This window comes from Nicotiana tabacum, chromosome 6, assembly GCF_000715075.1.
Source record: "Nicotiana tabacum cultivar K326 chromosome 6, ASM71507v2, whole genome shotgun sequence".
NCBI lineage: Eukaryota > Viridiplantae > Streptophyta > Magnoliopsida > Solanales > Solanaceae > Nicotiana > Nicotiana tabacum.
This window is the reverse complement of record NC_134085.1, coordinates 125474652-125498102: the sequence shown is the minus strand read 5'-3', so window position 1 is coordinate 125498102 and position 23451 is coordinate 125474652.

The following is a 23451-nucleotide window of genomic DNA, read 5'->3' as shown; positions in this document are numbered from 1 at the left end:
TCTAAAAACTTCTGAAATACACTTTCGATCAAAAATCCGACCAAACCACGTCCGAATGACCTGAAATTTTGCACACATATTCCAAATCACCTAACGAAGCTACAACAACTCTCGGAACTCCATTCCAACTCTCGGATCAAAATCTCACCTATCAACCGGAATTCGCCAAAATACTAACTTCGTCAATTCAAGCCTAATTCTACACCGAACCTCCAAAATTACTTCCGATCACACTTCTAAGTCACAAATCATCCCCCGAAGCTAACCGAATCATCGGAATTCAAATCCAAGCCCTCTAACACATAAGTCAATGTCCGGTTGACTTTTCCAACTTAAACCTTCTTAAAAGAGACTAAGTGTCTCATTTTCTATCAAAACTAATCCGATTTAACTCTAACACACCGAATACCGATAACGAAACATGAAGAAGCATAAAACGGGGGAAACGGGGCGGTAACTCACATGACGACGGGTCGGGGCATCACAATACTAGAGGAAAAGCGGTAATTGAGCATTGAGTGGCCCGTAGAGCGAGGTAAGTGTCGTGTCTAACTTTAACTTGAGGGATTAGGAACCCTTGACTTATTTGCTATATGAAATCCATGTGAGCGGCGTTTATGTGAGATGACGAGTGCTTATATGCCATCGACTTATCTGTTTTCCCTGATTTACCATTTTCCCTTAATTGTTTCCTTCCTATCTTAATTGTTATATGTCTTAAATGCTTTCCGTGCTTAACTGCTACCCGTTAGTCAATGTCTTCTCCTGCTAATTATGTTAGATCTTTACATAGTTTCACAAATCCTTACTATTTGCTTTAATTGACTTGTTTACACCTTCTAATTGTAAATTGCTTGATTGGTCTCGCTGTGTAGTGTTACTTATATGGATTCTATATTGTGCTAGGTTTCCTTTGGTTCGGTTTGGTATTTACTGATTGTAAAGGCATGTAGTTTGAACTGTTGATTTGACTGTGTATAGTGAGTGTTTGGTACTAATATGGTGGGATCGGACTGCATGCCGCAACAAGTGTAATAAGAGTGGATTTATATGGTAGAATAAGGGTGAATATGTTTATATGGTGGGATCGGGTTGCACGCCATATCGAGTGAATTAAGGGTGGATTGATATGGTGAAATAAGGATGAATCATTATATTGATACTGATATATGGTGGGATCAAGTTGCGCGCCGCAACAAATATATATTATTTACTATTATTGATGTTGTTACGGTGGAATAACGAAGGATTATGTGTTGTCTGGTTGGATCGGGTTGCGCGCCACAACAACCTGTATGTTTCCATTTTCTTAGTTGCTTTGTTTTCCGGTATTATTTTTTGAACTGGTAAAGATTGGTAATTCTAGATGACACTAGTTTATTTTCAAGGTTGTAGTTATCATTCTCTGTTGGCTATTTAAATTCTGTCACGGCCCGGATTTTTCACCCTCGGGAGTCGTGATGGCGCCTACTCGTAAAAGCTAGGCAAGTCGAGTATTATAAATTCATTACCCTTTTTATTAATCCTATTCAACAGTTCAATATAATATGTGATCAAACAACAGAATAAATTAAATAACTAGAAATGCGGAAGAATGAAATATAACAATTTAATATTAATACCGATAACAAAATCCATAAACCAAAAACTATCCGGATCTAGTGTCACAATTTCACAGACTGTCTAAGAGTACTACAAGTAAGGGTTCGAAAGATAAATACAACATTATCTTTGAAGTACATAGAAGAAACAGAATAGAAAGATAGAAGGAGACGCCAAGGCCTGCGAACGCCTGCAGGACTACCTCGGGTCGCCTGTTGGACTAAAGGCAGCAACCTCATTACGGTCCAAAAGCTATAGCACTGGGATCTGCACATAGTGCAGAGTGTAGTATCAGCACAACCGACCCCATGTGCTGGTAAATGCCTAGCCTAACCTCAACGAAGTAGTGATGAGGCTAGGAAAAGACTACCAAATAAACCTGTGCAGTTAAATCAAATACAGCGAAAAAATAAAAGCAGATATTTACAGTTAAAGATAGGAGGGGGAAAGCATGTTGCGGGGAGTATTAGATAACAACAGAATACCAAAAGAGGAATGTAAAGAAACCACAATTTAATTGCCAACAAGAATGAGGAAAATCAGAAACAAGTGCCATTTCTTCCTAGTTGCACGCATGCAACCCGATCCCATTTCAAATATCACCGCGGCAGCGTGCAATCCGATCCCATTTCAAATATCACCGTGGCAGCGCTCCACCCGATCCCATTTTATATATCTTGTTACAGGCGTGCAACCCGATGTCATTTCAAATATCACCGCGGTGGCGTGCCACCCTCTCCCATTTCATAACTCTTGTTGCAGGTGTGCAACCCGATCCCATTTCAAATATCACCGTGGTGGCGTGCCACCCGCTCCCATTTCAAAAATCTTGTTGCAGACATGCAACCCGATCCCATTTCAAATCAACATCAATCATAAAAGAATCCCGGCAAGGGAACAAGAGTATAACAACAACATCCTGGCTAGGGATACAATATCGTAAACAATAACATCCCGGCAAGGGAGACAATGTCATAACAATAACTTCCCAGCAAGGGAGACAATATAATAAACAATAACATTCCGGCAAGGAAACAATATCATAAACAATAACATCTCGACAAGGGAACCAACAATGATAATCAACATATTAAGCATGAACAAATCACAATGGAGTCACAACAATTACCATACGAGACTCACGGGCATGCTTGACACCGACGTATAGATACTCGTAACCATGCCTATACGTTGTACTCCACAATTAACACATAGCAAATAAGACGCAACTCCTAATCCATCAAGATAAGGTTAGACCAAACACTTACCTCGATGCCACGAACACAATTCAAGCTTCAACTACCGCTTACCTCTTGTTTCCACCACAAATTCGCTTGTATTTAGCCACAATTTACTTAATTATATCAATAAATGCTAAATGAATCAATTCTAATGCATGAAAATAAGTTTTCCAATGATTTCCCCAAAAAGTCAAAAATCGACCCCGGGTCCACATGGTCAAAACCCGAGGTTCGAACCAAAACCCGATTACCCATTCACCCACAAACCCAAATATATAATTTATTTTGAAATCGGACCTCAAATCGAGGTCCAAATCCCCAAAAATTGAAAAAATAAGTTCTACCCAAAACACCCAATTTCCCCTATGAAAACCCTTGATTTTGAGTTGAAATCATGTGAAAAGATGTTAAAAATTAACGAAAACGAGTTAGAAATGACTTACAATTGATTTGGAAGAGTACTTGTCTTTGAAAATCGCCCAAAGGTGTTTTAGGTTTGAGAGGGTTTGAAAAATGAGAAATTTTCGGCTAAGTTATGATTTAGCAGGATGCAGATGTCGCAATTGCGACCAGGGTTCACAACTGCGAACTCTTAAGGAACCTGTTGACTTCGCAAATGCGAAGGATATGTCGCATTTGCGAGATCGCATTCGCGAGATCGCATTTGCGATACATGGGTCACATTTGGGACTTCTGGCATTAACTGAAGACTTCGCATTTGCAGAGTGTACCTCGCAAATGCGAGATATAGCTGGCCCAGAGTTCTTTGCATTTGCGATGAAATCCTCGCATTTGCGAACCCTGCTTGCATCGCAATTGCGATGCCTGATCTCGCAAATGCGAGATTAGAGGCCTGTTACAAATCTGCAACACACCAACAGTTCTCCTAAGTCCAATTTCATTCCATGGCCTAAACAAAACTCACCCGAGCCCTCGGGGCTCCAAACCAAACATGCACACTAACCTAAAAACATCATACAGACTTGCTTGTGCCATCAAATCATCAAAATAACATCAACAGCTATGAATTAAACCCCAAATTCATGAAATCATTCCAGAACACCAAAATTTTCAATTTCTCAAATTTAAGTCCGTTTTATACCAAACCAATTTCGATATTTACCAAATTTTACAGATTCAACCTAATTATTATTTCAAACTTGTACCGAGCTCCAGAACCAAAATACGGGCCCGATACCATCAATTTCAAATATCTTTCATTTCCAAAAACTCTTATATATTATAGAAAATAATTTTCTTTAAAAATTCATTTCTCGGGCTTGGGACCTCGCAATTTGATTCAAGGCATATGCCCAAGTCCCAAATTTTATTACGGTCCCTACGAGACCGTCGGATCACGGATACGGGTCCTTTTACCAACAATGTTGACCAAAGTCAACTTAAATTCATTTTAAAAGTAAAATTTATCATTTTTCACATAATGTCTTTCCGGATACACACCTGGACTACGCACACAAATTGAGGTGAGATAAAAAGAGGTTTTTAAGGCCTCGGATCACAGAATCGACTTGTAAAACAAGTGATGACCTCATCACATTCTCCACCTCTAAAACAACCGTTCGTCCTCAAATGGACATAAGAAGGAAGTATCCGAGTCGGAGAAAAGATGGGGATAATGGCTCCGCATATCGGACTCGAACGCCAGGTCAATGCCTCAACAGGCTGACCTCTCCACTGAAAATGAACAGAAGGAAAACTCTTCGATCTCAACTAACGAATCTGCCGGTCTAGAATAGCTACCAGCTCCTCCTCATAAGACAAGTCTTTGTCCAACAGGACAGTGCTGAAATCTAATATGTGGGATTGATCGATGTGATACTTCCGAAGCATGGATACATAAAACACTGGATGCACGGCTGATAAGCTCGGCAGCAACGCAAGTCTGTAAGCCACCTCTCCCACTCGATTAAGAATCTCAAACGGGCCAATGAATCTAGGGCTAAGCTTGCCCCTCTTCCCAAATCTCATTACGCCCTTCATAGGCGACACTCGAAGCAAACCCCGCTAGCCGACAATGAATGCCACATCGCGAACCTTACGGTTGACATAACTCTTTTTCCTGGACTGAGCTATACGAAGCCTATCCTGAATAATCCTGACCTTGTCCAAGTCATCCTATACTAGATCCATACCCAACAACCGAGCCTCTCCCGGCTCAAACCATCCAACCGACGACCGACACTGCCTACTATATAAAGCCTCATAAGTAGCCATTTGGATGCTCGACTGGTAGCTGTTATTGTAGGAAAACTCCGCTAAAGGAAAGAACTAATCCCATGAGCCTCCAAAGTCAATGACACAAGCTCGGAGCATATCCTCCAAAATCTGAATAGCGCGCTCGGATTGTTCGTCCATCTGAGGATGAAATGTTGTGCGCAACTAGACCCGTGTGCCCAACTCACACTGAACTACTCTCCAGGAATGTGAGGTAAACTACATACCTCGGTCCGAAATGATAGACATGGGCACACTATGAAGACGAACAATCTTCCGGATATAGATCTCAGCTAACCTCTCGGAAGAATAAGAGGCTGCCACAGGAATGAAATGTGATGACTTTGTCAGCCTATCAACAATAACCCATACTGAATCAAACTTCCTCTGAGTCCGTGGGAGTCCAACAACGAAGTCCGTAGTGATACGCTCTCACTTCCACTCAGGAATCTCAATCTTCTGGAACAAACCTCCAGGTCCTTGATGCTCGTACTTTACCTGCTAACAATTCAAACACCGAGCCACATATGGAACAATATCCTTCTTCATCCTACTCCACCAATAATGCTGCCGCAAATCCTAATACATCTTAGCGGGGCCTGGATGAATAGAGTACCGGGAACTATGGGCCTCCTCTAAAATCAACTCTCGAAGTCCATCCAGATTAGGCACACAAACTCGACCCTCCAACCTCAAAACTCCATCATCTCCTAATGTAACCTGCTTGGCACCACCGTGCTGCACCGTGTCCCTAAAGACACACAAATGAGGATTATCATACTGTCGATCTCGGATACGCTCTAACAAAGAAGAACGAGGGACCGTGCAAGCTAACACACGACTAGGCTTAGAAATATCCAATCTCATGAACTGATTGGCCAAAGCCTGAACATCCAAGTCAAGCGGTCTCTCGCCGACCGGAATATACGCAAGACTGCCCATACTGGCTGACTTCCTACTCAAAGCATCGGCTACCACATTGGCCTTTCCCGGATGATATAAGATGGTGATATCATAGTCTTTTAATAGCGCCAACCACCTTCGCTGCCTCAAATTTAGCTCCTTCTGCTTGAACAAGTATTGCAGACTCTTGTGATTCGTGAACACCTCACATGACATGCCATACAGATAATGCCTCCAAATCTTCAACGCCTGAACAATGGCTGCTAACTTTAAATCATGAACTGGATAATTCTTCTCATGAATCTTCAACTGACGCGAAGCATAAGCAATGACCTTTCCATCCTACATCAACACTGCATCAAGTCATATACAAGATGCATCCCAATGAACTGTATATGGCCCTAAACCTATGGGCGAAACCAAAACCGACGCCGTAGTCAAAGCTGTCTTGAGCTTATGAAAGCTCGCCTCACACTCATCCGATCACCTGAACTAGGCACCTTTTTGGGTCAACCTGGACATTAGGGCTAATATAGACGAGAACCCCTCCACAAACCGACGGTAATAGCCTGTCAAACCCAAGAAACCCCAGATCTCTATAGATAATGCAGGTTCAGACCAGTTCTTGACTGCCTCAATCTTCTTCAGATCTACCTGAATACCCTCTGCTGATACAACATGAACCAAGAATGCAACCGAACTCAGCTAAAATTCATACTTCGAAAACTTAGCATACAACTGACTATCTCTCAAAGTTTGAAGAACCACTCTCAAATGCTGCTCATGCTCCTCTCAGCTACGGGAATAGATCAAAATATCATCAATGAAGACTATCACGAACTAATCCAAGTAAGTCTTGAACACTCGGTTCATCAAATCCATAAAAGTTGTTGGGGCATTAGTCAACCCAAATGACATCACCAAGAACTCATAATGCCCGTACCGAGTGCAGAAAGCTGTCTTAGGGACATCGGATGCCCTAATCCTCAACTGATGGTAGCCAGATCTCAAGTAAATCTTCAAAAATACCTTAGCACCCTGAAGCTGATAAAAAAAATCATCAATCCTCGGTAATGGATACATATTCTTAAATGTAACCTTGTTTAACTGCCGGTAATCTATATACATTCTCATCGATCCGTCCTTCTTCTTAACAAACAACATCGGTGCACCCCAAGGTGAAACACTAGGTCTAATAACGCCCTTATCAAGCAAGCCTTGCAACTGCTCTTTTAATTCCTTCAACTCAGGCGGGACCATACGATACGACAGAATAGAAATGGGCTGAGTGCCCAGAGACAAATCAATGCAGAAGTTAATATCCCTGTCGGGTGGCATACCCGGTAGGTCTAAAGGAAATACCTCTAGAAACTCACGAATAACAGGCACAAAATCTGTAGAAGGAGCCACATCACTAGAATCACAAACATATGCCAAATAAGCCAAACACCCCTTTTCGACCATATAGCGAGCCTTCATATATGAGATAACCATATGGGTAGAATGACCAAGAGTCCCTCTCCACTCTAAACGAGGCAACCCCAGTAAGGCTAAGGTCACAGTCTTGGCATGATAGTCCAAGATAGCGTGGTAAGGTGATAGCCAGTCCATCCCCAATATGACATCAAAATCAACTATGTCCAAAAGTAATAAGTCTACTCGGGTCTTAAGACCCCCGACCACAACTATACAAGAACGATGAACACGATCTACCACAATAGAATCACCCACCGGTGTAGACACATATACAAGAGCACTCAAAGAAATACTAGGCATGATCAAATACGGTGCAAAATAAGATGACACATAGGAGTACGTAGATCGTGGATCAAATAGAACTGAAGCATCTCTACTACAAACCAGAACAGTACCTGTGATAATTGCATCGGAAGCCTCAGCCTCAGGCCTTGTTGGAAGAGCATAACATCGGGGCTAGGCCCCACCACTCTGAACTACATCTCTAGGACGGCCTGTTGCTGGCTGGCTTCCACCTCTAGCGGCCCGAGCTCTATATCTAATACCTCTACCTCCACCTCTAGCACTTTTACCTACACATCTAGCTAGCTGAGCGGGCGATGGAACACTCAGTGCCTAAACCATAGCACGGAAGTCCTGGTGCTGTGAATTGCTCGGTGCTCGAGGGAAAAATCTAGCAATATGCCTCGTGTCACAACAAGTAAAACAAGCCCTCGGCTGCTGGGGCTGATGACCCTGAAAACTTTGAAGCGGAGGTGTATTGATAGGAGCTGGTGATGCACTATAGGACTGCTGATCAGAATACTGCATGTGAGAACCACAACCACCTGGAGCATCATGAGAAGCCTGAAGTGCTGACTGAAAAGGCATGGGAGGATGGCCTTTACCAAAAGAATCCCTGCCTCCAAACGAGGCACCACTGAACCTACCAGAATGACAAGGTCTCTTGTCAGACCTCTGACCACCCCCCTGGGATAGAACCATCTTAACTCTCCTGGCCATATTGGCCGCATCCTGAAAAGAAATCTCGCTCCCCGTCTCTTTAGCCATCTGAAGTCGAATAGGCTGAACGAGTCCCTAAATGAACCTCCTCACTCTTTCTCTCTCAGTGGGAAGTATAAGAAGAGCATGACGGGCCAAATCAATAAACCTAGTATCGTACTGAGTAACAGTCATAGAACCCTGCTGGAGACGCTCAAACTGCCTCTGATAGTTCTCCCTCTGAGTGATAGGAAGAAACTTCTCTAGAAATAGCTGAGAAAACTGATCCCAAGTCAAAGGTGGTAACCCAACTGGTCTAGCCAAAAATAATCTCTCCACCAAGTCTTGGCGGATCCAGACAAGTGAAAAGTGGCAAAGTCGACCCCATTGGTCTCCACTATCCCTATGTTCCTAAGAACCTCATGACAACTGTCTAAATAATCCTGGGGATCCTTAGAAGATGCACCGCTAAAAGTGGTAGGTAAGAGCTTGGGGAACCTGTCCAAACTCCACAAGGCATCTGAAGATGTTGTTGATCCATCACCGGTCTGAGCTGCCGCTTGGCTGAAGAAGCGGTACGTGACCTCGCCATTCGCGAAAGAACAAGAGTAGAGGGTTCAATTTAGCATTGAGAAACCAAACCACACGACAGGAAAGAATAGATGTGAAGTTTTTTCCTAACTTTGTAGCCTCTGGGGATAAATACAGACGTCCCCGTACCGATCCCTCAAACTCTACTAAGCTTGTCCATAAATTGAGAGACCTAAGTAACCTAGAGCTCTGATACCAACTTGTCATGACCAGGATTTCCCACCTTTGGGAGTCGTGATGGCGCCTACTCGTGAAAGCTAGGCAAGCTTAATATTATAAATTCATTACCCTTTTTAATAAGCCTTTTCAATAGCTCAATATAATAGGTGATCAAACAATGGAATAAATTAAAAATATAGCAATTTAATATTAATACTAATAACAAAATCAATAAACCAAAAACTACATGGATCTGGTGTCACAATTTCACAAATTGTCTAAAAGTACTATAAGTAAGGGTTAAAGATAAATACAATACTGTCTCTGAAATACATAGAAGAAACAGAATGGAAAGATAGAAGGAGACGCCAAGGCCTGCAGACGCCGTCAGGACTACCTCGGGTCGCCTGTTGGACTGAAGGCAGCAACCTGACTGCGGTCCAAAAGCTGCAGCACCGGGATCTGCATACAGTGCAGAGTGTAGTATTAGCACAACTGACCCCATGTGCTGGTAAGTGCCTAGCCTAACCTCGGCAAAGTAGTGACGAGGCTAGGACCGGACTACCAAATAAACCTGTGTAGTTAAATCATATACAACGGAAAAATAAAAGCAGATAATTACAGCTAAAGATGGGAGGGGAAAACATGCTGCGGGGAGAATCAGATAAAAACATAATACCAAAAGAGGAATGTAAAGAAACCAACATTTAATTGCCAACAAGAATAAGGAAAACAAACACAGGATTCACTTTCATTTCTTCCTTGTTGCAAGCGTGCAACCCGATCCCATTTCAAATATCACCGTGGCGGCGTGCAACCCGATCCCATTTCATATGTCTTGTTGCGGGCGTGCAAACCAATCCCATTTCAAATATCACCGTGGCGGCGTGTCACCCGCTCCCATTTCATAACTCTTGTTGCAGGCATGCAACCCGATCTCATTTTAAATATCACCGTGGCGGCATGCCACACGCTCCCATTTCATAAATCTTGTTGTAGGCGTGAAACCCGATCCCATTTCAAATCAACATCAATCATAAAAGAATCTCGGCAAGGGAACAAGAGTATAACAACAACATCCCGACAAGAGAGACAATATCGTAAACAATAACATCCCGGCAAGGGAGACAGTGTCATAACAATAACATCCTGTCAAGGGAAACAATATCATAAACAATAACATCCCCGCAAGGGAACCAACAATGATAATCAACATATTAAGCATGAACAAATGACAACGGAGTCACAACAATTACCATACGAGACTCACGGGCATGCTTGACACTAACATATAGATACTCGTCACCATGCCTATACGTCGTACTCCACAATTTACGCATAGCAAATAAGACATAACTCCTAATCCATCAAGCTAAGGTTAGACCAAACACTTATATCGATGTCACGAACACAATTCAAGCATCAACTACCGCTTTACCTCTTGTTTCCACCGCCAATTCGCTTGTATCTAGCCACAATTTACTTAATTATATCAATAAATGCTAAATGAATCAATTCTAATGCATGAAAATAAGTTTTCCAATGATTTCCCCAAAAAGTCAAAAATCGACCCCGGGCACACATGGTCAAAACCCGATTACTCATTCACCCACCCCAAATATATAATTTATTTTGAAATCGAACCTCAAATCGAGGTCCAAATCCCCAAAATTTGAAAAAACTAAGTTCTACCCAAAACACCCAATTTTCCCCATGAAAACCCTTGATTTTGAGTTGAAATCATGTGAAAAGATGTTAAAGATTAATGAAAACGAGTTAGAAATGACTTATAATCGATTTGAAAGAGTACTTATCTTTGAAAAATCGCCCAAAGGTGTTTTAGGTTTGAGAGAGTTTGAAAAATGAGAAATTTTTGGCTAAGTTATGATTTAGCAGGTTGCAGATGTCGCAATTGCGACCAGGGTTCGCAATTGCGAACCCTTAAGGAACCTACTGACTTTGCAAATGCGAAAGATATGTCGCATTTGCAATACATGGGTCGTATTTGCGACTTCTGGCATTAAATGAAGACTTCGCATTTGCGAAGTGTACCTCGCAAATGCGAGATAAGGCTGGCCCGGAGTTCTTCGCATTTGTGACAAAAACCTCGTATTTACGAACCCTGCTTGCATCATAATTGTGATGCCTGATCTCGCAAATGCGAGATCAGAGGCCTGCTACAAACCTGCAACACACCAGCAATTCTCCTAAGTCCAATTTCATTTCATGGCCTATCCAAAATTTACTCGAACCCTCGAGGCTCCAAACCAAACATGCACACTAACCTAAAAACATCATACAGACTTGCTCGTGTCATCAAGTTATCAAAATAACATCAACAACTATGAATTAAACCCCAAATTCATGAATCATTCAAGAATACCAAAATTTCCAATTTCTTAACTTTAATTCCGTTTTATACCAAACCAATTGCGATCTTTACCAAATTTTACAGATTCAACCTAATTATTATTTCAAACTTGTACCGGATTTCGGAACCAAAATACGGGCCTGATACCATCAATTTCAAACATCTTTCATTTCCAAAAACTCTTATATATTCCAAAAAATATTTTTTTTAAATTCATTTCTCGGGCTTGGGGCCTCGGAATTCGATTTCGGGCATATGCCCAAGTCCCAAATTTTACTACAGACCCTACAAGACCGTCGGATCACGGGTCCGGGTCCGTTTAGCAAGAATGTTGACCAAAGTCAACTTAAATTCATTTTAAAAGTAAAATTGATCATTTTTCACAGATTTTCACATAATGATTTTCTGGATACACGCCCGGAATGCGTACGTAAATTGAGGTAAGATAAAAAAGGGTTTTAAGGCCTCGGATCACAGAATCGACTTGTAAAACAGGTGATGACGGGTCATCACAAATTCTGCTCAGCATTTTTATTATTCTGTCATTATTATATATTGCGTACAGGTTATAATGTAGGTGACCCGCCTTAGCCTCGTCACTACTTCATCGAGATTAGACTCGATACTTACAAGTACATGGGATCGGTTGTACTGATACTACACTCTGTACACTATACAGATTTTGTAGTCGGTCCCAGCGGCGGTTATTAGCATGTTCGGATTGGACATTGTCGGAGACTTGAGGTACGACTATTCAGCATCCGCAGCTCCTGGAGTCCCCATCCTCTTTTATTTTTAGTTGTATAACTTCATTCAGACATCTTTGTACTTATTTCAGACCTTTATATGTATTACTTTAGAAGCTCATGCACTTGTCACCAGGTTCATGGAATTGTAATAGATGTTTGGTTGGTTTAGTTTCTTCATCTATATTTAGAACATATCTGTTATTTCAGTTCATTATTAATGTCATCATTTAAATGGTTAAAGGAAGCAAATTGTTATAATGTTGACTTGCCTAGCAAGTAAAATGTTAGGTGTCATCATGGTCCCGACGGTGAAAATTTCGAATCGTGACAAATATATATATATCACTCTTACTAGACTGAAACAATGAAATAACATGATCTTGTGAGAAACTTATATTTGAATTATCAAAACATCTAAAGACGTATTTACAATTAGTAATTGAAAATATTCAATGAATCATGGAATAAGAAAAAAAACTTAGCCATGAATCAGGTGAAAGAAGATCTAAACTTTTCTCCAATACAAAAGACAAAAGAAAAAGCATTTAAATAAACATCATAAACTTATGGAGATGGAAAAAAGAAGTAAAACTTACAGTTTGACATTAGACGAGATTGAAATTTCTCAAAGGCACTTTTCTCTTGAGCATCCTATAAATAAAAAATAAATAATTAAAGCAGAAACCCAAGTCAATCAGGTGTAAGGTACAAAACCTATCAAATTTTCAAAATCACGTTCACTACTTATAAAATATAAGGCATAATATCTATTAAATTGTTGGAATAACTCATAAATTGAACTTAATCCAAACTCAAGCAGATGTAAAAGAGATTCAGAAACCCTACGATATATATATAGAGACATGAACTTACCTGGGAAGAGACAAACCATGAAGTTAAAAATCTGTCAAGACATAAAAAATTGGGGAGGGAGAGTGGCGGTTGAGGGGAAGGAAGTACGAAGTTTAGGTTTAGGTTTTAGATTTAGTTTGTCGTTCCTTCTTTATATATTTTGCTTTATTTTACTTCTTAATACAAATGTCATAGGTACAAGAAAAAAATACAAATGCCATAAATGCAAATAAAAGTAAAAAAATTACCTATAAACCCAAAAGAATAAATATATTATATCTAAGTAAAATTTAAAAAATCAACTATTTGCATGAAATGAAAAGATTCTAAATTATATTATTCTTTATAGCTTTTTCATGATATTGTTAGTTTTGTTATATGATATTTATTAAGTTATTAAAACATTATTATATTATTAAAGCAATAACTTTTATACTTATCTAAATCGAATATAATTAGTAATCAATGTAGATAGATACAAGAACATAATTGTTTAAATCTAATATAGTAATGTATTTAAATTTAACTAACTATAATATATATACTTATTTAAATTAGTTGAAACTTTCAAGTAACACTTTGTTTAATATGAATTATGATATTTAATATTTACCAAAAAATAAATTATGGTATACTAGTTTGTTTTGTTATACACTCATATATCAGTCATATTAAGTTCTTAACTTTTTTACAAAAATAAAGTTAATAATAGGGAAAATATGTAATAATTTTTAAATACAAATAATACTCAAAAATCAATATATAATACAAGGAGAGGCAGAAGTACCATATTAAAACAAGTGACATAATAATAGTAGTAGTAGTAGCAGCAGCAGCAGTAGCAGCAGCAGTAGCAGCAGCAGTAGTAGTAGCAGTAGCAGTAGCAGTAGCAGTAGCAGGAGCAGGAGCAGGAGCAGTAGCAGTAGCAGTAGCAGTAGCAGTAGCAGTAGCAGTAGCAGTAGCAGTAGCAGTAGCAGTAGCAGTAGCAGTAGCAGTAGCAGTAGCAGTAGTAGTAGTAGTAGTAGTAATAATAATAATAATAATAATAATAATAATAATAATAATAATAATAATAATAATAATAATAATAATAATAATAATCCAAATGGCATTGTTAAGACAAAATAAACTACCTTTCTAGCTAAAAAATCTTCTAAATTTAAAATTTTGAATTAATTGTGTAACGACCTGACCGGTCGTTTTGAGTTTTTGCACTTCGCTCACCAGTTCTCGGGCATGACTTGCCCCGTGTGATGTATTATGACTTATATAAATTGTCTGTTTTGGTTTTCAGAATAATCAGAATGAATTTGGAAGAACGGTTCTTAGTTTGAAGCTTAAAATTTGAATATATAATACAAGGAGAGGCAGAAGTACCATATTAAAACAAGTGGCATAATAATAGTAGTAGTAGTAGCAGTAGCAGTAGTAGTAGTAGTAGTAGTAGTAGTAGTAGTAGTAGTAGTAGTAGTAGTAGTAGTAGTAGTAGTAGTAGCAGTAGCAGTAGCAGTAGCAGTAGCAGTAGCAGTAGCAGTAGCAGTAGCAGTAGCAGTAGCAGTAGCAGTAGCAGTAGCAGTAGCAATAGCAGTAGCAGTAGCAGTAGCAGTAGCAGTAGTAGCACTAGCAATAGCAGTAGCAGCAGCAGTAGTAGTAATAGCAGTAGGAGTAGCAGTAGGAGTAGCAGTAGGAGTAGCAGTAGCAGTAGCAGTAGCAGTAGCAGTAGCAGTAGCAGTAGCAGTAGCAGTAGCAGTAGCAGTAGCAGTAGCAGTAGCAGTAGCAGTAGCAGTAGTAGTAGTAGTAGTAATAATAATAATAATAATAATCCAAATGGCATTGTTAAGACAAAATAAACTACCTTTCTAGCTAAAAAATCTTTTAAATTTAAAATTTTGAATTAATTGTGTAACGACCTGACCGGTCGTTTTGAGTTTTTGCACTTCGCTCACCAGTTCTCGGGCATGACTTGCCCCGTGTGATGTATTATGACTTATGTAAATTGTCTGTTTTGGTTTTCAGAATAATCAGAATGAATTTGGAAGAACAGTTCTTAGTTTGAAGCTTAAAATTTGAAAGGTTTGACCAAGATTTAACTTGTTAGTATATGATCTCGGATTGGAATTTATGATTTGGTTAGCTCTATTAGGTGATTTGGGACTTAGGAGCGTGATCAGAATGTATTTTGGAGGTCCGTGCAAGGTTTAGTCTTGAATTGCCGAAATTGGGATTTTGGCGTTTTCCGGTTGATAGGTGAGATTTTGATATAGGGGTCGGAATGGAATTTCAGAAGATGGAATATGTCCGTTGTGTCATTTGTGACGTGTGTGCAAAATTTCAGGTCATTCAGAGTTGAATTGGTGGGTTTCGGCATCGTTTGTGGAACTTGAAAGTTCCTAAGTTCTTAAGGTTGAATCCGAAGTTGATTTGGTATTTTGGCATTATTTTGAGTGATTCGAAGGCTCAACTAAGTTTTAATGATGTTATGGAAGGTGTTGGCATGTTTGGGTTGAGGTCCCGAGGGTCTCAGGTGTGTTTCGGGTGAGTTTTGAGCGAGTCCGGACATTACCGGGACTCAAGCATTGAATCTGGTGCTTAAATTTATAGCTGGGGTGGAAGTTTTACCGCTGGGCGCGGTAAATGGTCCGTGGTCCGCGGTCATGAAGAATCCGCAGGTCGTTGGTCCAACTTCGGAAGCCTATATCTTTTAATCTACAAGGAATTTTGAGATTGATTCAAAAAGAAAAGTTGTAGCCCTTCGTGTCTAGTTTCCAGAAAAATATAGAAATCATAATGTGGACATCTGTAGAGAAAGTTATGGCCACAATACTAAAGCATATCACTGCAGTCAACATTTTTCGTTGTAGCAAAGGTTTTACCGTGGTCAACAATAGTTTTACCGCGGTCAGCGGTGATGGGGATCCGGAAGGTACTCTATAAATACGAGATTTGGAGTTTTATTTCATATTTTGACCTAGAGAGCTCAGACTTTGACGATATTTCGAGGGATTTTCAAGAAAACTCATCCGGGTAAGTGATTCTAACTCAATTTTGGCTAAAATACATGATTATAATGTTGGATTCATCATTTGAATAGAGATTTGGGATGTAAATTTTGGAAAAATTGTGGAATTTCATAAAATGAATTTTTGGGATTTGAAAGCCGATTGAAGTCGGAATTGAGTGAAACTAGTATGGATAGTCTCGTAATTGAATGGATTGTCGGATTTTGAGACTTTGGTCGGATTTCGAGACGTGGGTGTGGGGGCCAGGTTTGAGCAATTTCGGGATTCTTGAGTTAATTTGATTATTTTCGCCTGAGCTTTGTTCCTTTAGCGTATATTGATGATAATATACTCATTTTGGTTAGATGGAGGCCGATTCGAAAGGCAAAGGCATCGCGGGCTAGAGTTTGGACCGGTTTGAGGTGAGTAATGATTGTAAATGTTGTCCTGAGGATATGAAACCCCAAATTGCACATCGTTGTGCTATATTGAGGTGACGCACATGCTAGATGACAAGCGTGGGGTCGTGCACCGTTGGGGATTGTGACTTAGTCCATCCCGTATGATTGTTTTACCGCGTATTTGATTGAAAGCTATTTGCTATCATCATGTTTTGGGTTGAATGCCATATTTGGGCCTCGTGCCAACTATTTGGACCCTTAGGGGATTTTTACTGATATTTCCTCACTGTTTTGACTTTACACTTGTACTCAGTCATGCTATATTCTACTGTTTTCATAACTCAGTCATGTCTACTCTGTTTTAATACATTAAATGATAATTTACGCTGAACATCATGTTTTACTGTTGTCCGAGTGTCTTATGAGATTCTGACTGAGTAAGGCCGGGGGCCTGTGTTGTGAGGATACACTAATTGTGATTATGAGGCCGAGGGCTTGAGATTTGTACTCCACGAGGTGGCTTGTTGATATGAGGCCAAGAGCCTATGTGATTATGCCACGAGATGGCTTGATATTGCGCTTGGGCCGTAAGGGGCCCCTCCAGGAGTCTGCACACCCCGAGTGAGCGTGGGTACCTATTGTGATGTGAGATACAGCTCGAGGGGCTGGTTATTATTCCATGTGTTGCCCGAGGGGCTGGTTATTGTTCCATGTGTTGCCTGAGGGGCTGATTCTGTTGGTATTGTGTCTAGCTGCTTTCCATTTAATTGTTTGATTGTCAAAAAGGTGTTTTAAAGAAGTTTAAACTAAGCTAATATGTTTTAAGAGATTTCAGTGCTTCATTGATTTTACTGGTTTTATACCGCTTCTATATAGAACGTTGATGTGTTTTACGTGATTTCTTATCGCTCAGTCTTCATTTATTGTTATTGCTCACTAAGTTGGAGTACTCACATTACTCCCTGCACCTTGTGTGCAGATTCAGGTATTTCTGAACCCGGTAGCGGGTGTTGGTTGCTCAGAGGCAGAGTCATCGGAGTTTAGCAAGGTAGTTGCCCGACGTTCACAACACTGCTTTTCTCCCTCTTGATTTCATTAGACTGTATTTAGTACATTTTTCAGACTTTCCGTTGTATTTAGACCTTAGTAGATACTCGTGACTTGTGACACCCCAATGTCGGGCTGTATCTATTTCCGCACATGTTTTATTTCTCTTAGTTTTGGGATTTATTTCTTATCAATGACTTAAATTGACTTATCAAAAATTGTTAAAAATGAATTTGGGAATTGTGTCGTCTGGCCTTGTCTTCATACGAGAGGCACCATCACGACCGGGTCCGGTTTGGAGTCGTGACAAATTGGTTACTCTATTTGAATTAATAAATATAGATGAAGCCATTCAAATTTAAAATCTAATCGTAAAGATATTAAATTTAAAGAATATTAATTTTGAGTAAAAATACTCAAATTTATTGATAAATTTAGATAATTGAAGAATTTTAAACAGTATAACATCAGATTAACATTCTTTCAAATTATTCGCAAATTGTGCAGGTTCTAACACTAGTAAGCATATGAATAGTGTAAATATATAACTAGTCATAAATACAAATAATACTCACGAGAGAGAAAAGATCTCCTTCATGTATAAGAACGATATTGAATTTTTGATTTTTAGATTCGGTGTATAATTTGATTTATGATAATTTAAGATAGTAAATACCATATCATTATAACGTATTTTATCTTCTAGAATAAATATATATAATTGTTATACAATGTAATTGATATAATATTATTTTTGCTTAATTCTCAATAATTGGTTATTCACACATTAATTAGATATAATTTCATGTTTTTAATAAAATTGGAACTTACTACTAACACTGATTTAACAAGAATAAAAGTATAATTAATTTTTGTATGGACTTAAATATCTTAGTGTAACTAGATATAAGAGAAGTAATACAAATTTAATATAAATAATGATGCTATCGATAGAGATCCTGTCTTTAAATATGTCATATATTAGTGCAAAATTAGCAATAAATTTTATTTTACATTGCAAATCTTATTATTTAATATAATTTTTTAATTAGTGATGCAACTATAAATTCAAGGTAAATCTTTGATTACGTAGCTACGAAATGTCATCTTTCATTAAGTATTGTTATTTTCTTAGAGTGTTAAATATGTTTCTTATATATAATTGAAGCCTTTGGTCATTATCAAAATAAATAAAATGTGAGTTTGATAAGTCTAAAAAATCAATTGATAAGTTTTGCTGCTATAAACAGGTAAACAAATGATCTATTGTTTGAGAATGAAGATTAATTTTGCATTTTAAATATTTTTTTTAATTTTATATACAATTACTACTCTCTTCCTTAATCATATACAATTATTATTTTTCTATCTTATAAGATAAATATAAGCATTACATTTGACATTAATATTTCATTATCTAATGTACCAATGGGTCAGTATGAATGGAATGTTATGCCCTTTGGATTAAAAAATGCACCTTCAGAATTTCAAAAAATTATGAATGATATTTTCCTTCCTTATACGGATTTCATAATTGTTTATATTGATGATATTCTAGTATTTTCAAAAAATATAGAATCTCATTTCAAACATCTTGATTTATTTAAAAAGGTTATTATACAAAATGGTTTAGTTATATCAAAACCGAAAATGATGATTTTTCAAACTTCTGTTAGATTTTTGGGTCATAACATTGAGAAGGGTAGGATTATTCCCATTAATAGAAGTATTGAATTTGCATCCAAATTCCCCGATATTATTACTGATAAAACTCAGCTTCAAAAAATTTTAGGAAGCTTAAATTATATTTCCCCTTTTATAAAGGACCTTGCTAAAGACACTGCTCTTCTTTATGAAAGATTAAAGAAGAATCCTAAAGCTTGGACTGGCAGTCATACTGAAACAGTCAAGAGAATTAAGCAGAAGGTTAATAACCTCCCCTGTTTAACTCTCGCCAATCCTACTTGGGCAAAAGTTGTGGAAACTGATGCCTCTGATATTGGTTATGGCAGAATACTGAAACAATGTTCCCCTGTAGATAAACAGGAATACCTTGTTCAATTTTATTCTGGTAAATGGAATAACTCCCAGAAAAATTATGCAACTGTAGCTAAAGAAATTCTTGCTATTGTTAAATGTGTGATGAAATTTCAGACTGACTTATATAATCAGAATTTTATTATTAAAACTGATTGTCAGGCTGCTAAATTTATCTTTAATAAAGATTTCAAGCATGATGTTTCCAAACAAATGTTTGCAAGGTGGCAAGCTTTATTAGCCCCTTTTGATTTTGAAATTATATACAAAAAAGGGTCTGATAATACCCTTCCTGATTTTCTTACTAGAGAATACCTGAACTAATAAGTTCTACTACTTTGTCTACAGATTATGAAACCTACATACAGGCCTCCTCGGCAACGAGGAAGAGGAAGGGCAGCTAATAATAGCAGAGAGAATAATATTCTTGCCCAAATAGGAAATCAAAGGCTTATAGCCGCTAATGTTACAGAAGGTAATACCGAACATCCATTATACAAAGAATTTATGGATTTTATAAAATCCAAAAAAGATGAAGGTACGTCATCATCTAATGTACCTACATACTCCTCAGTTATATCAGAGGATGCTAATGACAATTTTGAGACTTATAGTAAAAAAGAATCCAAAGAGTTAATAATTCTTTTGGAACAATCCGACCTTAAATGGAAGGATAATCCTTGGCAAATTATGGCAAGATACTTTGATACAGCGTCATACGCTACTCCTGTATACAAATACAGAATGCATTATGAGATTATACTCTCAACAACAGGATCTGCAGATATCCAGCATTTCTATCCTGCTAATACTAGAAAAACTTATAGTTTTTCGAAGATTATTATTAAAAAGGTTATACCTTCTGATGAATGGGGAATCAGCACACTCAAAGATCGTGAATATACACATCCAGACCAAAAGATTTCGGTCAAATTCAATTATTGGGATTATGTCGAAAGTTTTAATAAGACTTTTATATGAAAATCCTACCAGAAGACATTCTTGGTGTATAAAACTTTGTCCTAATTTATTCGGACAACAAATTCCAAATTGGTTTTTCAAATGGTGGAAGTTGTACGGACCATCATTAGATATTTTAAACCCTCTCTTCAAAGGATTATATTCTCAATGGGTAGATATATCTCCCAAAATTATTTCTCTCCAAAAAGATCATATCTTTTTTGATGGTATTGCTACCATGTATTTCTTTATTGAATTTTCTATTCCCTGGATTATGAAATGGGATGTACAGACCGGTTATACTAGTGAAGGCATTCCTTGCCTTAATAGAATTTTCTATCATAAGTTCTGGTCCAAATTGCTCCAGTCAAATCAACAAGGAAAGTTATATGGCGAAGAGTTAATACAACAAATACAGGCCAAGATAGAGGCTTATTCACAGATCGATCATACAAAGGATGAAGAAGAAGATCTAAGTCATTTGGAAATTATCAGCAAGAGACTCCAAATGAAGAAGGGAGCTGTTTCACAGAAAGAAATCCTTGCTTCATATTTTGAAGAAATAAAAAAGGATTTAGCAAACAATCTTGGTACTACTATTGGAGATGATATCTCTATGGTTTCTATTGGCACTACTTCAAATGAAGATGTGTGTTTAGTCGGAGAAGCCCAGAATCAATCAGATACAGAGGAAGTTAGTGATACAGAAATTGAAGACTTTATCAATTAATTGAAAGCAAGTGCAGAAGCATCTTTTGCCAAGAAAAACGACAAAGGAAAAGATAAAGCATAAAGAAATAGAAGGCCCCACCGATTGATTATTGGGGTAAAAAGACGAAGACTTTTATAAAGTAATAGGTCCCCAAGACAACTTTAATAAAGTAAGGGGTCCCTCCATTATCGGAAGGAATCTACTTTTATAAAAGTAGTTTGTCCGATTTTAATAATGTAGTTTTCCTTTTGGCCACATTTTAATTATCTTGTCGTCCACTTTTACTTTTTCATTTTGTTTGTTTGTAGACAGATTCATTATATAAGGATCACTCTTCTTTAGTTAGAGTCAGGCGTTAGACAACACTAGAACTCTCTGCCTTCTCTCTAGTTTATCTCTCTACTTGTAAAGAACCCCTTCTGTAATAATTTTTCCAAGATTGAAATAAAATCAAAAAGGTCGTTTGGCCACAACTAGAGGTCTCTCTGCTGGTACTGTTCTTCTCCTTCCCTCTTCCATATCTGAAGTACTGTTAGCCTAAATGACAGGCTAAACAGGTAAGTGTTAGACTTGGTTCTCGATGGTTATATGTTATTCATGTTTATGGTAATTAGGAGTCTACTGTATCAAACCCGATGGGGTTTTGGGTTAAGGACTATATAGACTAGGCAGTTACTAGTCTCGATAGTAAACCTTGGTTAGTCCCAAGCTAACCGGTGGTGCTCGTTAACCCGTTTAGGCAGGTGGCCGTTGAAGGGTTGTGAAGAGCATCGTGGTTTAAGGTTTCCCTAGAGATTAGTGGCTAGGCTAGGACTGGTGTTCTTGTAATTCAATTCCTGAACCCTATTCGGAAGCATTCCGGTTGGTTCCCCTGGTATCAGAGCCATGTTTAGTAGAAAACCTAGAGTCTAAGTCTCACACTTAATTTCTTAATGAATATCATTAGGAAAAAGAATACTGTTAAAAACAGTAGAAAGGAAGAATATGAGCTTCCCCAACAATTAGACTGGCTTAATAAGTGGACTATTCCAATGGTTAAACCTAAGGTTATATACCAATTAGGTACTTTTGAACGAATAGGTTTAAAACAAGTAGTTAAAACTACTGAAGAAACACTCACGGTAGATAGTGACCATGCGACATTCAGATTATTATCTGAAAGTGATCTAGCCCCTTATAGGGATTCACATAGAATTTTGCAATTAGGCTTAATACAAGTTGCCTTCAAGCCACTCACTCTAAGAGGCTTACCTGAAAGCTTTATAGCAGCACTCAGAGATGGCAGAAACTAAAACTGGAAAATGTCTCTTATAGGGACTGTGGCCTCATGCAATCTATCAAGTAAAACCTTTTTATTAGGAATGGGATATCTAATCCATTTTAAAACATTATTAAGGGGTTTATAATTAATAACTAATATAGGAACTCCTCGTTCCTGTTCCGCATGTTTATTAACATAAAAAGCAGTGCAAGACCATTTGAACTTTGATGCTCTAATTAAACCTTCTGCTTTAAGGAATTAATTTCCTTATTGCATAACTCCAAGTAATCGGAGTTCATTTGACAAGGTCGAGCCTTGGTGGGGATATTATCCTCAGAAAAGTCTTCTTCATAAGGAAGGCTTATAATATGCTTCTTCCTACTCCAAAATTGATTCGGATGGTCACCACAAATAGAAGCAGTAAATTGATTCTTGAGAAAATTAATTTTTTCTACTAGCTTAGGATTCTTTAAATCATGTTCTATAGTAATGGAACAAATTTCATGCTAAAAATTCAATTTGATTGGCTTTTGAAGAAATATTATTAGAGATAATTTCATTCAAAAATCTTAGAACTGGCTCAGTTATAAACTCAAAAGTAATACTTTTACTATTATAAGTACTTGTAAAGCTTTTTGTATCCCAATATAAAAAAGACATTAATTTTATAAAAAATGGGACACCAAGTATAACATCACGTTCAATATCTTTTACCAAAACAAAGCTTTCTGGTATACAAACATCTTGTTGGCAAATATAGGCCCTAGGCAATTTATATGAAATGCCCATTGAAATAATAATCAATTAAAAGAGTTATTTTTATTAAAAACTTTTGAGTCATTAAATATTGTAATTTTTCTAAAAATTCATCTTC